The sequence below is a fragment of the Ambystoma mexicanum genome, chromosome 9, assembly GCF_040938575.1.
Source record: "Ambystoma mexicanum isolate Mex_15411 chromosome 9, UKY_AmexF1_1, whole genome shotgun sequence".
Classification (NCBI taxonomy): Eukaryota; Metazoa; Chordata; class Amphibia; order Caudata; family Ambystomatidae; genus Ambystoma; species Ambystoma mexicanum.
Window position 1 is genome coordinate 215,603,790 of NC_090931.1, and position 18,802 is coordinate 215,622,591.

The 18,802-nt window shown below is 45.4% G+C and overlaps 1 non-coding gene across 1 annotated transcript; it reads left to right on the forward strand.

The window, feature by feature from the left end:
- The first annotated feature begins 5,798 nt into the window (after window positions 1-5,798).
- On the forward strand, window positions 5,799-5,960 carry LOC138490645 (U1 spliceosomal RNA). The gene has a single exon (XR_011275578.1). It is a non-coding gene; the product is annotated as a U1 spliceosomal RNA (small nuclear RNA).
- Window positions 5,961-18,802: the final 12,842 nt, after the last annotated feature.

Below are 18,802 nucleotides of genomic sequence, written 5' to 3' on the forward strand. Positions count from 1 at the left end.
ATGGATGAGATCGTTGTGAAACACAGAAAGAGGACTATAATGTGGTTTCTGGTCCTCTGCTCTTCTCTCCTCTGTAAGTGGTTTCCTCGTCCCAGTGCCACCTATGCGTAGCTGTACTTGTGCAGTTTTTAAATTGGCACTGTATGAGACGAAAAGCATGCATGTGATATTTGGCAGAAGAGGTCACGTCACTGATTGTAGCTAGATCGACCTATATGCTTCCATTTGCCGATGATGCAGTTTTGGCGGCTAAAACAGAGCGGACATTGGCTGGTCTCTTGTAAGGATTTACCCTGTTTTGCAATTTGCATAGTCCAAACCCTAAACATCCAGAAATTCATGGAGATGGTTGCGGAATCAAGGAAGCCCAGCGAAATTAAAGTATATGGTCAACGAAAATAAATTACAGCTATTAAAACATTTGACTACTTGGGTATTAGTTTCTCCTCTAATTGTTCATGGGCACCGCATATAGCGATGACAGAAATTGAATTTAAACACTATATGGAGGGATTCTCCCACTGCAGTGCAGGCTAGGGGGGCTTCGGTTAGATCAGCCTTAGAAATGTATGAATCGAATCGCGGAGCCAGTTGTATATGGAGCCGAAATATGGAGTTTTAGTGGGAAGAAGAGCAGAACGAACATAGAAAATTGTTCCTGAAAAGGGGAGTACCAAAGCTGGCAGATAATGAAACAGTGCAAAGAGAGGTGAACTTTGGAAATGCCGGGGACATCCTTCTGGCTAAACCATTGGAACTATGGGTGAGCTGTGGGGCAACAGGCTAGCTCATTTTGTGGACTTTTCGTTGGTGAATTGCACTCCTAATTATGGGTTCGCGAGGTTAGTTGGTTGAGGAACATGAATCCAGTCTTAGCGGAGCTAGGTCTGATCCAGTGGCCCAGTGATTTAACGATTCCACATCGATCCCAGCAAATGCGAGCACAGTAATAAGAAAGGCAGTAGAAGCAAGTGCTTATCAGTGTTGGATACATGCACTCCAGAAGTGCTCTGTGCAAGTTCACTCTGTTTACATGTTAAGGGATAGTATGCTGGGTTATCTGGATGTTAGTACAAGAGAGATTGACACCCCTATAGAGCAAGACTCGACATGCCTCCTTTAAGATCGAACTTGTCAAAATGGAGGCTAAATGTGCACCCCATAAATCGTTGATTGTGTGTAATGGGGTTTAGGGAAGACACTGGTCAGTGTCTGTTATTCTGCCCATTGCTGATCTAGCTGAAGAGAGAACCAGGACAAAGAAGCAATATATCAGCCTTTGTTCTGCTTTGGAATCTTGACCAAAAACATCATTTACACAAAGTAGTCACATTTATAAGACGAGGCTTGTGTTGTACCTTAATTGAATTCCCTTTTTCATGTATATATTTTTCATGTCATTGTATTACATAGTTAACAAAGTCAACTTTTAATACATTATTAACACAAAACCAACATCAAATAGTCAAAGAAAATCATTATTTCATGCATATACATCTCAGTGTAACAATGCTCCCGCATTCATCCCATCAAAAGAAAAGAAAATGTTAAACCAATAATCTTATTTTATACAATAATATTAAAAATAAGTAAAACATGCTTCCAAAATGTGGTCATATATAAGATGTAAGCATCATTGCTCCCACCTATCCGCATAGTCCATATTTCCTCTTGTGAATATTGGCCTGCCAAGTCAGCAGCCACTAGGAATGCATCCATTAAATAAACTGTGCAAAGAAGTGCAATCCAAGAAGCAATGTTTCGCAGTCTCAATACATGCATGTCGCATAATCAACAGAGTCGCTCATTTCTTGGAGTCAAGGAGCAAGCAAGCCCCAGTGATTTCCAAAGTTTGTACGGTGTTAAATGTGACTCTCAACTAATTCTATACATAGTAATTACCCAAAAGGTTGTTGCTTGGGGCACTTTTACGTTCATGATAATGTGTCAAGAGCAATTCTGCAGAAGTTTCTGTAGATAAATCTACCATCATTTGTTCCGTGCACAGTGGGTAAAGAAAACCTTTCATTAGATTTCTAAAGTTATAAAGCGACATGCACAAAGGATCCCCAGTACTGAAGTGTATCCATCTTGAAGGTTACTGGCCCACATGAGATGTTTCCACCCAGGTGGTTATAACATCATAAAGAAGACTGGTTACAGAGTCTTCAGGCCCATTCACCAGCTTCCAGTAGAGCATAAGGCAGCTCACAGCAACCTTTGCATTGATGCACTGGGAATTATACTGCCATAAATAAACTCTCACGAAGTGTAGCAGTGAAGTCTCAAGAGTCTCTTTACATTCTAGTTTAATCAGTGCGGAAATTCTCCCAAGTGCCCAAATCTCGCTCCATAGAGCAGAACCGGTAAGATCTTGGCAAGTTATAACCTAGTCACTATTCCAACAGAGTGCCCGGCTGGCACCCATAGATGCAAAAGAGTGAATGGCACCTGCCTGAGCAGCTTTGATTTGTATCTGCTCAAATGATCTAGTGAGGACTGTAGTCCAACAGGGGTGAGGTCTAGCAATGGCAGATCATCAGCGTAAGCCAACCACTGGAGGCTGGCATTGCCTAATTTCGGGAGAATAGATTTGGGATTAGTGATTCAAACACCCAAATCCGACAGATATTAATTGAAAAGGGTTGGCGCTTAAGTCCTGTGTAAGTATTAATCCAGCTAGTCCTGGCTCCATGCTGACTCAAGCGAACTTTCACTCTGGTGTTCTCATGCAGGCTGATAATCATCTTCAAAAGTCCCATTAGTATGTTCTGATTTAACAATTGGCCCACAATCCATTCCTGTCGACCGTGTTGAAGGCCACACTGAAGTCAATAAAGACCACATAGACAGGTAGATTACAAATCATGCGAGCCTGCTGCACAGTGGTAACTAGAGCGAGCCTGTTAATAAGGGTGTCATACCCTTTCATAAAACCTGTTTGATTGAGAGGAATTATGTTATTATCCACTATCCAGAGGGTCATCTCCTCAAGTAATGCCCTGCCGAAGGTTTTGGCTAGAGCAACTAGCATGGCTAAAAGTCAGTGGGCCTCATTACAAGTTTGGAGGTAGCCTTGCAGGTAAGGCTGCCGCCAAACTTTGAAATTTTTCCGCACCCGCGAATGGCCAATTACCGGGTCATTATGGCCTGCCGGACCTGGTAATTGCCCATTCGCAGACGCTGGAATAAAATGCTCCCCATTCCCATTTGAGCCCCGATGAAGTTTGTGGTAGGGATGTGTGTGGAGTTATTGAGAAGCGTTGGATAAGCCATATCCAAACAATGCTGGGGACTGCTAGTACCTTTGCCAGTGATGTAGAGGTGGCCAGTCTGGCACCTTGGACTTTTAATAAGGGTCCGGCTGATATTGTCAAAAATCATTGTTTCAATTATGTCCTCTAGAGCCCCTGGCCCAGATGTATTATGTAACCATTTTATTAAGGCTGACCCTGTCGCCAGGGCGCTCCATCGGTTGTTTCGATGGATTGGCACTACACAGTGCATTTCGTTGTCTTGGAAGGACATCCATATTGTCCCTTTGTTTAAAAAAGGCTGCCGTAAAGATCTGGGCCTCATTACAAGTTTGCCGGTCCGGTAACAACGGTACCGTAAGGTTGCTGGTACCGTTGTTACCGGACCGGCAAACTATGAGTTCTGCTCGCAGGTGCCTTTTCGCCCGTAAGGTCTGACCTGACGGGCATATCGGCACCCGCAAGCACAGCATGTCGGATGCACCGGCACCATTGAAGAATGGATATCCGACAAACATTGCAGAAATAAATAAATTTGCCAAGAAGATCTTGGGACTTGATGATGGAGGAAGGAGAGACTCATTTGTATCACGGCATAGTGAGGGTTACCTCGGGAATACCATTCATTTTCAGTGAGCGCGGGTCCATACAATTGCCCAGTACTCCCACAAACTATGAACAATGAGATTAATATAGTAGCAATTACTTTGCATTTAAATATCCCATTTCAGGCAAGTAGGACCCACCATGCAAGAGAGGAACGGGCTCCGGCCCAGACATGCCCATTCTTCTCTTGCATGGTGCCCCGAGGGGCAAAAGGCGAGCCGAAATGAAGGGAGGAGGTGGTGAGGTGAGGAGAAGAGAGTGCTGGCCCGGGCGAAGGATTATGTGGACAGGTGCTGTGCAGGAGTTCCTCTCGGCGTGGGCAGCATAGTGGATTCCTGAACCCCTGATTAGCCATGGGCAGCTGCTCAGAGGGCCATTGTGCTGAGTTACTTTCAAGGTTTGTCATCTCTGGACATATGTTTAGCAGGGGTTGCAGCGACACAGCCTGTCTGCCCCAAAACTCGTTCTTTTGAATTGCGAATATCACCGAAGATGAACCTTTTTTTTTTTATTTTAATAATTTTTATTAAGTTATGTAGTATACAATCATAAAGTCATAACTTCACAAACATAATGCAGTAAAACCTATACAATGGTATGGGTTAAACAGTGGTACAAGAAGGTGTTCCGAGAGAGCAATTAATTTAGTACACTGTGTATATTTAGGAAGAAGATGAACCTTTATCAGCTGAGAAACTTAACCTTTGCTGTGCTTTTTTTCCTCGTCTCGAGACAAAGAAGAACAGCGGGAGCTCAGTTACGTTTATCTCTACGCACAGTGCGGATTGATGAAAATGTCCATGCATTATACCAAGTACATTGGGCATTATAGATGTGGCCAGTGGGGTATCACAGCATGGCGAATACCACATGTACAGCACAATATGTTACCCTAGTAGTGCCCCAATAACAGACTGCAACCTGCAAATGGGCCTCAGTGGACCACCTGCCAAGGTTTCTGGAAGTTGCTTATGATCTTGATCTGTGATCTATGATATGATCTGATATGATAGGTTATTTATAACGCACTTAATACCCATGCAGCAGTGATCCCAAACATAAAAGTGAAACAGGCAAGCCCAACAGGTATAACTTATTTTCACTCTTTTGGTAGCGCAGTTTGAGGGCAGCCTATACCCTTCAGGAGAGGTGTGAGCTGATACAGTTGCAACACAAAAAACAATAGTACTATGTTCCCAAAATACCTTAGTTCTTGTCTTTCGGATTTCTCAGCAGAGCCAGACTTTTCAGCATCAGACCAGAAGCATGGGTGCCTTTCCACTGGGCTGGGGTCAAGTCGGAGAGCAGCAGCGATGGGCCCCAATGATGCAGATCTGTTTGGCAGTGGTGCTGATTTGCGGGTAGAAAACACTGGGAACAGTAGGCCGTGCCAAGTGGATGGCACTGGAAGACTCAGTGACCTCTGGGCCCGGACAAGGGAATACTTGCCTTTGGCGCTGTGCACGCTCGGCTGACACATCACGGCATATGGTTAAGGCAAAGATGTCAAAGCTTCAGCATTCTCATTTAGCAGAACTCTGAGATTCAGGGGTGGTGGAGCGTCGAGGTCCAGGATGATTATGATGGTGTCAATGGGGCCAGCGCTGAGCAGCTCCGCTCAGGAGGGCCATGGGTCTGTGTGGGGCCGACAGGCCAGTGGGCAGACTGCAACAGGCCTGCTCGAGCCATCCTGCTATTTATACAAATCTCGGGCCGAGCAGGGCCTGATGGGAGAAAGGAACTGCGCTACAATCTGCTCTTCTGCTGGGCTCTGCCTGCTGGAGCTTCCCCCTACACGTGGGACAGGCAGCTCTGCAGATGCTCAGAGCTTCCGGAGGGGTTGTGGGGGGTTGGGGCTGGGTAAGGGCCTGCCTTCTCATTCTCGCTTAGTGGGGCTTCCCAGAACTGACCCCACCCCTGCCCTCTTGCATGCAACTCATACTTAGCTGTCAGGGGAGAATCTGATCTCAAGGGCAGATCTCCCAGGGTGAGGCTTACCCATTGCACATCAGATTTGCTGACCCCTTTTATGTTCCCAAATGTGGGATACACGACTGCATTATGTCTGGTAGTGGGGGACTGCGTTCGCGCTCTCCCCCTGATTTATTGGTGAAAGAACATGTAAAGTGTGCACTAGGCCTGCTAGGTTGCATACTTTAAGATTGTGCTCACATTGCGTTTCTTCAATTAGGTTCACCTTTGGGTGATCGCTTTTCCACATTTTATCTGTTGAATTGAATTATGCTTCCTTCATCACCACAGAAGTAATGTGTATTACAGAGATAAGCTGCCATATGTATTGGGCACACTGCACATGCTCAAGCAGTATCAATCATGCTTTGTACAGGACAATGCTGGCCTAAATTGGGAACAGCCAGCATAGACATGTTGCTACAGGGGCATATTTTGGGTACAACCAGCATGACAATGTGTTACTCAGTGACAGTGCTGTCTTACACTGTGGACACATTGATCATTAAAATGTGTTGGGTTGTAAAATGTTCTTTTCTGCTGTTGGTGACATGGAATTTTCATGTTCCCCTTTAGAAATGATTGTAAACTTATGGTTTTTTGGTCACCTTTTCTGCTGTAAAATGCAACCCCATATTTGAAAAAAAGGGCTTACATGTAGGAGTAACAGTAAAAGGAGTGTGGTTTGTAGGCCCGAGTAGTCACTCTTTCTTAACTTGCTTGTCCCTCTACATAAACGCATGACTTACAACTCTTTTAGGTTTCCTCTTATACCATTCATCAGTGCAGGAAATACCTCCTTCCCCACTATGTGGTGGTTCGCCTTTCCTTATTTAATATGTAGTTGGCTTTGCTCCGTAAGAGTATCAACCTTAGTGAGCAAATTATCCATTGAGTTAGACTGAGCGTTAACAGTACTAGAGGTCTGACCAACAGTACCAAAGATTTTACTAAATAAAGTACTGTATCTAAACAATACGTTTAGCCAAGTCATCACACTTAGCCACAAACACAGTTAAGAGTTTTTCCAAAATAACTAAACATCTGAACAGACGCACAACTAGTGTTGTCGCCATGTGAAAGACCATGTAGAGTATCATTGTCTGCCCCTTCAATGTCAGTAAATGATTGATCCAAGTTCATATTGACTACAAAAGGGGGCGAAGATAAGGTGGGTGCATTTGGAGGGAAATTATGAATATCACCTGAGTTCAAAGTGATTGAACCTGGAGCACACCCAGTAGAGATATCCTTAATCAGCTCAATCACCTCCCCCGTAGGCACATGTTCCCTTTGAGTGGAGCATAAGATCAAAGTTACGGGAGAAATAGAGGGGCCCGCCATGGCCTCACTACTGCTCAGTGGGGGTTCTGATGCATTCATTAAGCAATAAATCCCGAGCCGCGGGGATATTACCGAGTCAGGCAATGCCCCGGGGCCCTTAGTTATAGGCCCAAGCGAAGCATTACTGAGTCATTACATTAGTTTGCGCCATGGCTGCCTCCAATACTGGGTCCGACACCGGTCTTGTTCAATGGGGAGTCCCCATTGAACAAACCATTCCCCATTCCCATTTGAGCCCCCATAGGACTGAATGGGAATGGGGAGGGCGCTAATAACGGGCTTGCGACTAGCAAGCCCGTTATTAGCGCCCTGGTCCCTTAGCGGGACCCGTAAGGGACGTGTGGTCAGACCACACGTTCCTTACGGTTCCCGCTAAGGGACCTCGGAATTGGGTGGTAAGGGATTACCGGTCTCCTTACCGGTGCCGGTAATCCCTTACCGCCCAACTCATAATGACCCCCTATGCCTAGTGAGGAGTAGGTAGGTAGGTAGGCGAGACATTAATATGAGACATGTTTTATGTTTGAGCAGAAGGAGCAGGCCAAAGACACTAGGACCTATTGAATATCAGCCGAATCAACTAAAGAGTTCTCAGCAGATGGAAATAAAAACCTACATCTTACCCAAGAACCTTTGGTGCTGGTTTTACTTTCATTTGTTTGGGTGCTTTTTCTTTGCCGAAGGTTTCCAATAAAGAAACTCATCATAGAAGAGCTGAGAGTATGTCCTGCCTCTGTTAATTCATCTAGTGTCCTTTCTTCTAGCAATCATTTCTTATAGCACATTTACTTGTGTGAATTCTGTCTGAGGATATGAACTTTGACGTGTTCCTTGCAGACCACCTCATCAATCTATGAAGTAAATTCCATGAACACATTGAATGTTATGACTATTTTTTTTAATTTCTTAGCTATAGAAATCTGTGTTCTTAGGGTATCTGGCCATTTAAATGGTAGGTTGGTGAAGGGGCATTTAGCTTAAACACAGAATTTCAGTTTAACAAGGGTTTAAGCAAAGGTTGTAAATGGTTGTCTAATCATGCTCGAAGAAAATTAGATCTGTGTTATGGAGTCTGCTGCTTGGTGCTGGGAACCTACAGAGTTATGGCCCCAGTGGCCTGTGGTCCCCCAATGCTATAAAATGTTTGACCCCGAGGGGACATATGGGGTTTCCCCTGCTGCACCCACTGTCGTCACACGACTTAGGAAGGGCCAGTCACAAGAACCCTACATCTCCTATAATTTCCCAGAAAAGTGATGGCCCCTTTAAGAATTGTAACCACCAAAATAATGATGCAGGACCCCAGGTTTTGACTCAGGCCGCTTGAGGTCAGTGGACTCGGTGCAAGATCCAGAGAGCCAAAAAGACCAAAACGTCACAGTTTGAAGGCTGCAAGATTGCGGATCCCCTGACGAGTCTGTGGATCCGCAAAAATGCCAAGACAACTGGAATTCCATGAGAAGAAATGTTCTCACCCCTACAAGCCCTGAGGAAGTGATTTATATAAGGGGAGTTCCGAGGGGGTTATTAAAACAAAAGTTCTTGCTTTGTTATCCTGCATGGGGAAACTACTGGCAACAAGCAGACTGGGAGAAGCCAGACTCGCCAGTAAGTTCCAAGATGACCACTTACCTCTCATAGGCTCCTGCTCAGCAAGCCCTACCCCTCAGCAGTCCCAAGAAGGAAGTTGCTTGGACCAATTACAGTAGAACCCTCCCCCATAATCACAGCTGTGACTTGTTACTTTTGGAGGCAATTTGAGTGTATGGGGAGATTAAGAGAATGTAAAAGCAGCTCCCAGCCCTGCCAAAGTGTGGATTATTGGAGAAGGGAAGGAATTGTTACATCAAAGAGCAAGAAGGGAGAGTCATTGAAAGAGGTTTAGCGGAAGCAGGAGGAAGAGGTGAAACTTGAGTATGCAGAAGCAGAGGTTAAAGAAGGGGCACAATTAAGGAACCGGTGGTGTATCAGGAGGTAGGAAGAGGAGAGCTCAAAGAAGGATTCAAAGCTAAGAAGAAGGAGGATGTATATAAGAAGGTGGAAGGTGGAGAGTTCAAGAGATGATGCAAAGTTAAGTAGCAGGAGATGCTGTTTCAGGATCAGGAGGTGAAACATCAGAATGCAAAAATAGGAGGGGTTCAGGAAGGAGACAGAGTCAGAGAGTAGGCCGTTTATCTATAAAACAAGGTGGAAGAGGAGAAAGGTGAAGCTGTGAGAGGAGGAGGTGAAGATAAGGAGGAGATCAGAAGTGGTGCAGTTGCAGAGGAGGCAGAACCCAAGTTGGGAGGCCTGGGATTGAGGGGAAATCCCAATTTAAAGGCAGTGGAGCCCATAATGTGTGGATAAAAAGGCCACTGGCAGGACAGCTTGGGCTGAAGGTAGAACAGGACAGATATGCAGAGTCCAAATCCAACCTTCCTACTCGAAGATTGATGAGCCGTCCACCTTCCTGAGATGGATGTTCCCAAACTTGTGCTATATGGATGGTAAGAAGCCTAACATGTTAAAGTCTGTGATGAACTGTTGTTTTAAATGTGTAAAGAAAATCAATAAAGACTAGTTCATGAAGATCCCTGGTGTTCATGCCTTCTGCGGGACCCACCAAGCCTTTTTCTGACAGATGTCATCTTGACTTAGGTCGTTCTTAGTGAGTTTGAAGGCTATTTGTGTGCCAACCACATGCCGATGCAAAGAGACAGATCAATATTTGAGGAGAAATACTAGTGGTTTAATGTAGACATTAAACAACAGCAGTGCAAGAGTTAAACATTGAGAGACTGCAATTTTTATGGGAATGATCTGAACTGAAGTTCACTCAGGTGGCCCGTTTACTGAGACAGCTGGACAACAAGCTCGGGGCCATCCCTTCAATACCCACGATGATTAAACTGAGCTTTTCTAAAAACCAACATATGCCCCATGGTATCATACGCATCAGGCATACACCACAGGATCAGAAGAGAAGGAGAGTTTTAGTCTGCGGCCATCAAGATGTCTTCTCCCATAAAGATGCAGGCAATTGCAGAGCCTCTACATGGTCTGACATCTGGCTGGCTGTTGTGGTAGAGTCGGTGTGCTTAACTGCAGTTGGAGGTTGCTAAGTGATACATTTCTCTAGGATTTGGTCCAAGAAAAAAAAAACTTTGAATGGGTCCGCTGATGGGTGTTTTTAAGGGCGGGGTGTGACTGAGAGTTGCTTATTTGATCCTGGTCTTAATCTCGTCTTTATAGATGAATTGAAGATTTTCATAACGGGTGGGCCAAGGTGGTGGGTGGTGCCCGGCCTTATCTACTCTCTTCAAGAACAGTGGTTTGATATGGTATGTTAAGTTATGTTAAGTGAGATTTGCATAGCACTACTCTGCCATTTACAAAACCTTGTAGCGGCCAGACCAATGCTAAACTTTATCTGAAGGTCTCCTCTGGTGCTATGGGGTAAGACATCAGCGTAATGGCAGTTTAACAAGTTACATATACGTATCACAAGAAACACCTGATGTGGCAGCACCCATGAAATCAAGGATTTAAAAACAGGCAATCAAGGCACAAATAAATGGTTTCATCTCAGTCAGGCTTTTCTGAATAGAACTGTCTGAAACCTAGGTGGTGTTTTCCCAAAGACAAAAAAAGAGTAGTAAAAAGACTGAAACGACCACTATCACCCTACAACTCCCCATGGTCTTCACCATTCTTCACCACAGAATTGTGAGGACCACAAAAACCTTCTTGTGATTCAGATTGATTGCAATTATAACCGAGTAGATAACACAACAAGTTGGGCACTCGCCTCCAACATGGAGCCAGACTGTGGAACATAAGTTTGAATCCGGGCACGGCCGACTCAGTCTTTCAACCGCCAGTCTCTAAAATGAGTACCATTAAATCATCATTACTGCAAGAGGAGTCAGCATGCAGCACTATGGGCCTCATCACGAGTTGGGCAGTATCCTAGTGGTAAATGCACCGGGATACCGCTCAACGCTATCAGTGTTACTGCAACTTGGACCAGTCCATTTTGCACCAGATCCCGAGTTGTGCTGGCGCTGTTAATCCCCATTTATTTTGAGTTCTTAGGACTCTATGAGGCTTTTCAGCGCTAATTAACGCGGGCAGTAATAGCACCGAAAATGGGCGGAAAGCTGGAGATTTACCTCCAGCTCAAAACTGGAGGTAAATCTCCAACTTTCCACCCAAATTTGGGCGGAGTGGTAACACAGCAGTAATAGCGTTACCGCTGCATTTTTACCACTCCGCCCAACCCGTGATGAGTCCCAATATAAAAACGTGTAAGTATTAACTTTGTGACATATGGTCAGACAGCTATGAAGGGGAGACCGAAAGTAAGGAAAGGGCTCAGTAGGGGAACTAGGGGCTTCTTTGGCATTTGGGGGCTTTGGACCAAATTTTTGCAGGATAGAGCTTCAGATTTGATTTTCCGGATTCAGACATCCAGAGAGAGGGCATTCATCTGAAGATCTGATGTTTCTGATTGTTCCGTCATGTAATGCTTTCTTTCAATTAGTGGGCATGACACTGAGAATAGCCATGTGGAAGAGGCATGGAAAAATCATGTTTATTATGGGAAGAAACAGGAGATACTGAGAAGAGTAGAGGCTTGAGAGGTGTGCTCGATTTAGGTGGTGAATGTGTCTGCTCGCCTTGTTCTGGCTAGCCCGGAGCTTAGGATGGAGGATGCAAGGCGGTCAATAGAACGGGAGTTGACATAGTCGAGTTGACATAGTCGAGTCCCATTAAAACGATGGCCAGAGTCAGTGATGCTCTGTGTTAGTAGAGTATAAAGCGGTGAAGATTTGAGTCATCCCGCTGCAGTAATTACAGGTTTTAGCTGGTTCATCTTCCTGTAAAGATTCAGTTTGTGGTCAAATAGAATGCTTATTTTATAGAAATTGAAATAGAGGTGGATGCAGTTGTTGGGGGCGTAGGTGGGGGATATCGTTATCGCCTCCACTAAGCTTCTGCTTGCCATGGTTCACTTCGCTTGATTTTTTCTAAGAAAGGTGGCCACGAATTTAAAGGAGGAAGGAGACTTAGTAAGGGCCTTCTCCCCCAGCTTCCGTCACTGGACTACTAGCTGCTAGTTAGATGCATACATTTGGAATTTAAGAATGGAAGTCCTGCTGACCTTGACCGGTGGCCATATACATAGAGATGGTAAAGATAAGACCCCTTTGCGACAGCCAAGAAGTCAGTTGTGTGGAGGGTTGGGCGAGGCTTGATAAGAGCAATTTAGAAGGAAGAATTTCCTCCAGAATATAGCAGTGATGGAGTTGATGACTTTGGCTCACTCAGGAAGAGCCCCGCGAATTACTGTTTCCTAGGCCGCAGATACAGACAAGAGAATGATAATGAGGGTTGATGGGAGTCAGGTTGGTTTTAGAGGCATTCCCAAATGTAAAGCAGGATTTATCAGTTCTACTAATTGGCCTGAACCCACTTTCATAAGTGATGAGGCGCTGCCTGTTAAACAATCACCTCTGCAACAGTGTTATTGGAGGACTCCCTGTGATCTTACCAAGATGAAAAAGGTTTGAGATTCCCAAAAAATAGGAGGGTGATTGTGGGGTCAGGAGAAGTTTAAGAAGTAGCAATTTCACAGTTTAGTCACAAAGGTGAATAGACTTCGACAAAGGCTTTGTTGATAAAAGTCACGAGATTGGGGATTTAGAACTTTGCATGCTTGAAAGATATCTAAGCTGAGCACGGATCTGATGGGGTTCCAACATGGCTGGCTGACATTGCGACTGTCCAAATGTGATGGGTTGACGTATAACCCAAGCTGGAAAATCCAAGTAAAGATGGCATTGGAGTGGGCTAAATGGATACACTTACAATAGAGAGGTTGTAATGGCAAGCCTCGTTTTCAGGATCCACATTTGGGATGTAAAGGGGTCTGAGAGATGGTCACTGAGGTCTGATGAGGGGGCTTCATGTTTCCCACATTTGAGCTTCATTGGGCAGTAATAGGTCTTGAAGAATGTCGTCCTGTTGTTGTAGACCCACTTTTTAATCTATAAGATGTAGGCCTCGTTGGACCATTCAGTAGCTCACTTAAGACCTCTTTTCAGGATGCAACCGGCAAGCTTGTCAGATTCACAGCCAGTCCTCTTCCAGTGGCTGTCAAGTCTCTTACATGACCTCCGCAACCAGGGGGGTCATTACGAGTATGGCGGTAGGGGCTTAACGGCACCGTTAAGGATGGCGGTACCGTTAAGCCCCTACCGCAATATTCCGAGGTCCCTTAGCGGGTCCCAGCAGGAACGGCTGGTCTGACCAGCCGTTCTTTGCAGCACCCGTTAAGGGACCTTGGAGCTAATAATGGGCCCGCAATTTGCGGGCCCGTTATTAGCGCCTTCCCCATTCCCATTGAGCCCTATGGGGGCTCAAATGGGAATGGGGAATGGTTTACTGAATGGGGACTTACCGGGTCCGCATAGGTCGGAATGTCCCGGTAAGTCCCCATTCAGTGACACCGGACCTGGACCCGGGTTTGGAGGCAGCCATGGCGCTAATAGCGCCATGGCTACCTCCAAACTCGTAATGACCGCCCAGGACTATTTGCTGCAGGGCCACAATTGTGAGCTCGAGGGGAGGTATTGATCAGCTTGCATTTAAATGGAGTGAGCGAGCCAAGGACTTGAATGGAATTGATACAGTGATAATTGATAAGCAATTTGCTGGAATAATCAAAGGAAGAAAAGTAAAGTTGAGGATTTTCAAAAGAGAGAATGAAATACAGAGATAATATTGTGCTAGAACTGCGCTTGGGTTGATTTGAATCGGAAGAGATGAAGTCAGAACGGGGTAATTGGGTGGCAGGGAGGATGCACAGAACACGGGGTGCAGGAAATAGGTTTCTAGAGTGTGTAGTAGAGTTGCCAGGATGGGAATGGGTCAAAGACCTATGGGTGCTAAAGGTTTATTTAGAAAACAAACAGATGTTCCTGACAAAAAGTGAAAGAGGTGGTCAAATTATTGTGCATTCTGGTCTCCTACCAAATAGGGATACCGGTCTCCCACTGGATCACTGATTGAAGGGCGGTCTCAGGTGTATGCATTTCTTGACTTTCAGAGGCATTCGAAGGGATATAGAATGCAGCACGCTTCTTGACTCACAAAAAACTGTTGCACGGATATAGCGCCCAACTTGCTTTTCACAATTATTCCAGGGGTATAGTGCCTTTCCCACTTGTTCCTACTTTCACAGATATAGTGCCCTGCTCACTTCATTGGCTCTCACTGACAGTCTCAGGGATACAATCCTCCGCTTGTGTCTTTAGGGATAGGGTGCCTAGCATGCAGCTATAGGGATATTGTGCCCTGCACTCATCTTTAGCGGTATAGTACCAAACAGACTTCGGTAGAGATAAAGTGTCCAAAGCACTTCTTTGGGAATTTAGTGCCCAGCTCATTTCCATATGTCTATAAAGCACAGCACACTTCTTTGGGAATGCATTGCCCCTCTCCCTCACATGTTAACCTTTTCAGGACTTCTAGCCTCTCAGTTTTCTTGGGTCCTTGATGTTACTCTCAGGACCCTTAAAGGGTAGCCACTCCAGGACCACCTCCCACGGCACCTGTGAGGAGATTCCCAGCTCTTGTGCACCTGTTCCTGGGTACCTGTACACTGTCCCTAGGTTTCTCATGCCTTTTGCAGCTCTCCCTCTAGATGGGACTATCTTTCATGGCCTAGCATTGCTATGGTTCCACCACCGATAGTTGTATGAAGCTTGCCCTTAAGCTCTTCTCCTTAATTTCTACATTGCTCTCACCTGCAAGACTCAGCAGTCCTCCAAGGCCATAAGAACCCTGATGGCCATTTTTGGATGAGGCAGAAGTCCCACTTTTTGTTCCCGGTCCATGGAATTCAGCAGCACCAAGACTGACATGCACCCTAAAATCCGGCACTACTTCTTCAAACTCTGTTGCTGCAGGTGAGACTCTGCCTGGTTATATTTGGCAAAGGGCACCGGTGTCCAGGACTGGGACCAGTTTTTTCTTTTGGGGGAATCTTCCAAGTTCTTATTTTTTTCAAAATGACATGTACACAAGGGTCGCTTCTAACATATGGGGTCCTGCAGTATAATATGAGACTGGTTGTGATATGGGTGACTAGGGTTTGCACTGCGGGAAGGGCGCTGGTTCCATGAACAGCAATGTTCTGCCTCTCTCATTGTCATGATATGGGATCCCAGTCACTGGCCTCATGTACAGCTGAGGTAAGGGACTTACGGAGTAGCAGCATATATCAGTTATATAGCCAAAACCTTCAGGCTGTGCCTGACTTGATCTGCAAGGGGGTGCGTGCGGACTAGGAGGAGGATTCTGAGACTCCCCCCCTTGACCTACATTGGGGAACACTCGTCGATGTCTGGGTCTGTTAGGTAAGTTCCATCCATGCTGCGTGATGGGGTCAGGACGCTTACTTCATCAGAGCAGAGATGTTATTCGAGATTTGACCCAGGTGTATACTCATCTATTTAGATGCCCTTGGCATGATCGCAAGGATGCTTTGTACATTTTATATTATCAAAGGTGGTTAGAAATGCTGGGACATAGGATTGTCGGGTGCTTCTGGCCAGATATTGAAGTTGCTAGGATAACAACTTTGCTGTACCAAAGACTTCTCTGAGATGAGCCGTAAGACTGGTGTTGAGGTCATGCAGCTTTATAAAACACTATTTCAGATCATCTAGTCCTAAAATAAAGTGCCAGGATCAAAGCCTCAAACTACCCTCAGAACCACGATCACTGTAAGACCTGAAAGAGTTAACCATGTGCCTCATATTGGACACCACAGGACTGCCTTGTGAGTATCTTTGACAAGGCACGGAGTCAAACACATTCGTAGATTTCACGAGAACCCCCACTGTTGAGCAAACCTGTCAGGAAGACCAAAGAACCTTCAAAAGACCAACTCCTCTCTTAGCTAACATACCCACGAGCTTACATACCTGCACATGGTCTTGAAGAGGCAGTAATAAGGCAATTATAGGAATACATAAAACTTGAGACCTTCTTCATGACTGCAGGTATGTCTTCAGAGCTGACCTAGGGCACAGACAGATCCGATGGTGGCCAATGTGAGAATGGATTAGTTCTCTTCCTTCATTGAAACAAGTCTTGAAACTTTAGTCATCATGGACCTGTCATCAGTATATGACACAGTGTACTATGAGATCCTACACAAATGTCTACAGGATTGGACAGTGTCATTGGGCCCTGGGCTGCACTGGATACAATCCCCCCTAACACCGACATCAACAAGATTCTGCTTGGCCTCAATTATCCACAAAAGAAATAACCTTTAAGGTGTTCAAAATTCATGCAGATCAACACAGTTAAGGCAACATTACAACTCACATATACCACTAGACGAAGAGGAGCTTCTTCCGCTCAAAAGTACCCAAGGCGGTGCCTCCAACATGCCTCACTCCCAGCCTGATGTCTTTCAGCTCAAAACTCAAGACCCATCTGTTCTAACAAGACACTTTGCACACACTTTGGCTGTGACCAGACAAAGAGAACCTATACCACCTTAGTGCTGCAGGCGAATCTTTGAACTTATGTTCTGGCCAGTGCAGATGGACGGTCTAGTCCACTGGCTCAAAGGATGTGGAGAGGTTGAGCAGGACCAGAAAGTTGGGGGAGCCTTGGTCCGCTAAGTCTAGTAGGCAATCCCATTGGTCTGTGGCTCCGAGTGCACACCGGCAAAGGGGCATCCTAATACAATGCTCTTCAGCAACAAGTATAGGAATGGCACTATCACCCACCCCACCCTGCTCATAGAGATAGTCATAGTTTTCCTTTTCTGACAATACTTCCTAAATGAGAATGTGCTCAATGCTGATGTTACTAGAGATGAAAAAACACATTGCTTTTAAGTAATGTATAGTCTGTGCCTTGTTGGTAATGCAGTGGTATTGGTGAGCATCATGGTATCCACATTGTAGAGTTAACTCTTTAAAAGGTGAATGTTGCATCGCGGGGCACACAGCTGGAAAGGTAGCGTGGCCGTCTGACTGACGGTTGCAGAAATGCATGCATTGCCTACAAGTCACGATAGCTGTTTGAGTCATGCTGGGGTGGACACACCCCTGTCTTTGTTTCTGCTCAGGTGAAACAGCAAATCCAAATAGTTTTTGCCTACTTGTTGTATTAAACTATCTCATGCATTGTCAGGTTTATTCATCATGTGATGCAGGTCAGATTTATCAAAGAGGGTCAAAGTTTAGCTTTGAAAGACAACGATGCAGAAACTGATGCATGCTGGTTCTAAAACAGAAGAGGGATCAGGACAAGAGTAGCCTAGTCTGCTCTAACTTATACACTGCGCCCAGCTCCTGTAGTCCCCACTTGACGCATCATATGATCCTGAGCAAATCACTTTACCTCACTGTGTTTTACTTTTCCTGGTTACCAGACTTGGGTTGACCCAGCAGAGATTCAATTCAGGGCGTGCCATACAGAAAAGGTCACTCATGCATGGTTTTATGGTGTTGCTCCATTCACAATTATAATATCCATTTACAAAGTGCACACTGTTATCTGAATTCTTTCTTTATTCGCACATGGAAACATTGCTTGAAAATCTTGATTCTTACATTGAAAAGTGAAATGCATGATGTGTTATAGAGTTTCATGTTATGTTTCTACGTTTTTATACTCCTCCAAATCGCCATCCTAGTAATCTCAGAGTGTCCGGAAAGTGGCCTCGTGTGCCCCTTGTCAAGGTTTTCCAGACCAGGGTCTGTGAGGAGAGTAAAAAGAGATGGAAGTAGAGGGAAATGAAAGTGGTAACAAGAGGAACTGGAAAGATATAAGCTAGTGCGATAAAGAGGACGGGGATAATTGTGAAAGCTTGTGCGCATGATGCTCCAATACTGGTGGCACAAGGAAGGATTGTGCAGAAAGTTACATGGAAGTCCAAAGGTGTCCGGAAACAAAGAATTTAGTTAGGCAGGTTTATAATATGGAATAGTCTGCATGTTGATGCATGGCCGCATAATGGGTTGGAGATGTGATCAGAGAAAACCCTTGAAGCATGCAGGCTTTTAGCTGTCTGAGGGGGGGCAGGAGGTGGGGGTGCGATAGCCCCTGGTCTTTTCGTTGTAGCCCCAGATAGACGCTCAGGGGCTACAACCAAGAGGCTAGCTAGCCCCGAGTCCCAACAGTCCCGACATTAACCTAGCCCCGGATCTTTTCCAGACCTAGCAACATGCCTGTGTCTGAGAATGCAAATAATGTCTCAGATTAAACATGCACCACCGTAATAATACTGGCACTGCCAAGCCAAGAGACCATGGGTCGCCACGTCCAGAGCAGACTCTGTGACAGGTGAATGGGGTCGGAAACATGGGACGCGGGGAGGAAGCACATCAGTCATTCTGCATGCGGTGCAAGCCCTGGCACTCTAAATGTATGAAGGTTTTATGGCGTCATTGTGTGGCTCGTGTAGTGGGTGCCCGTGCATTAGAGTATGTTGAGGACCTAAATAGGTAGTAGGATTGTCCTCAGGGTACAATGCCTTTATTCCATGCCGCAAATGCAGACGTTTGCCAGTGTTGTTTCTTGGGGACACTTCCCCCATCCCTCCAGTACTATGAGTA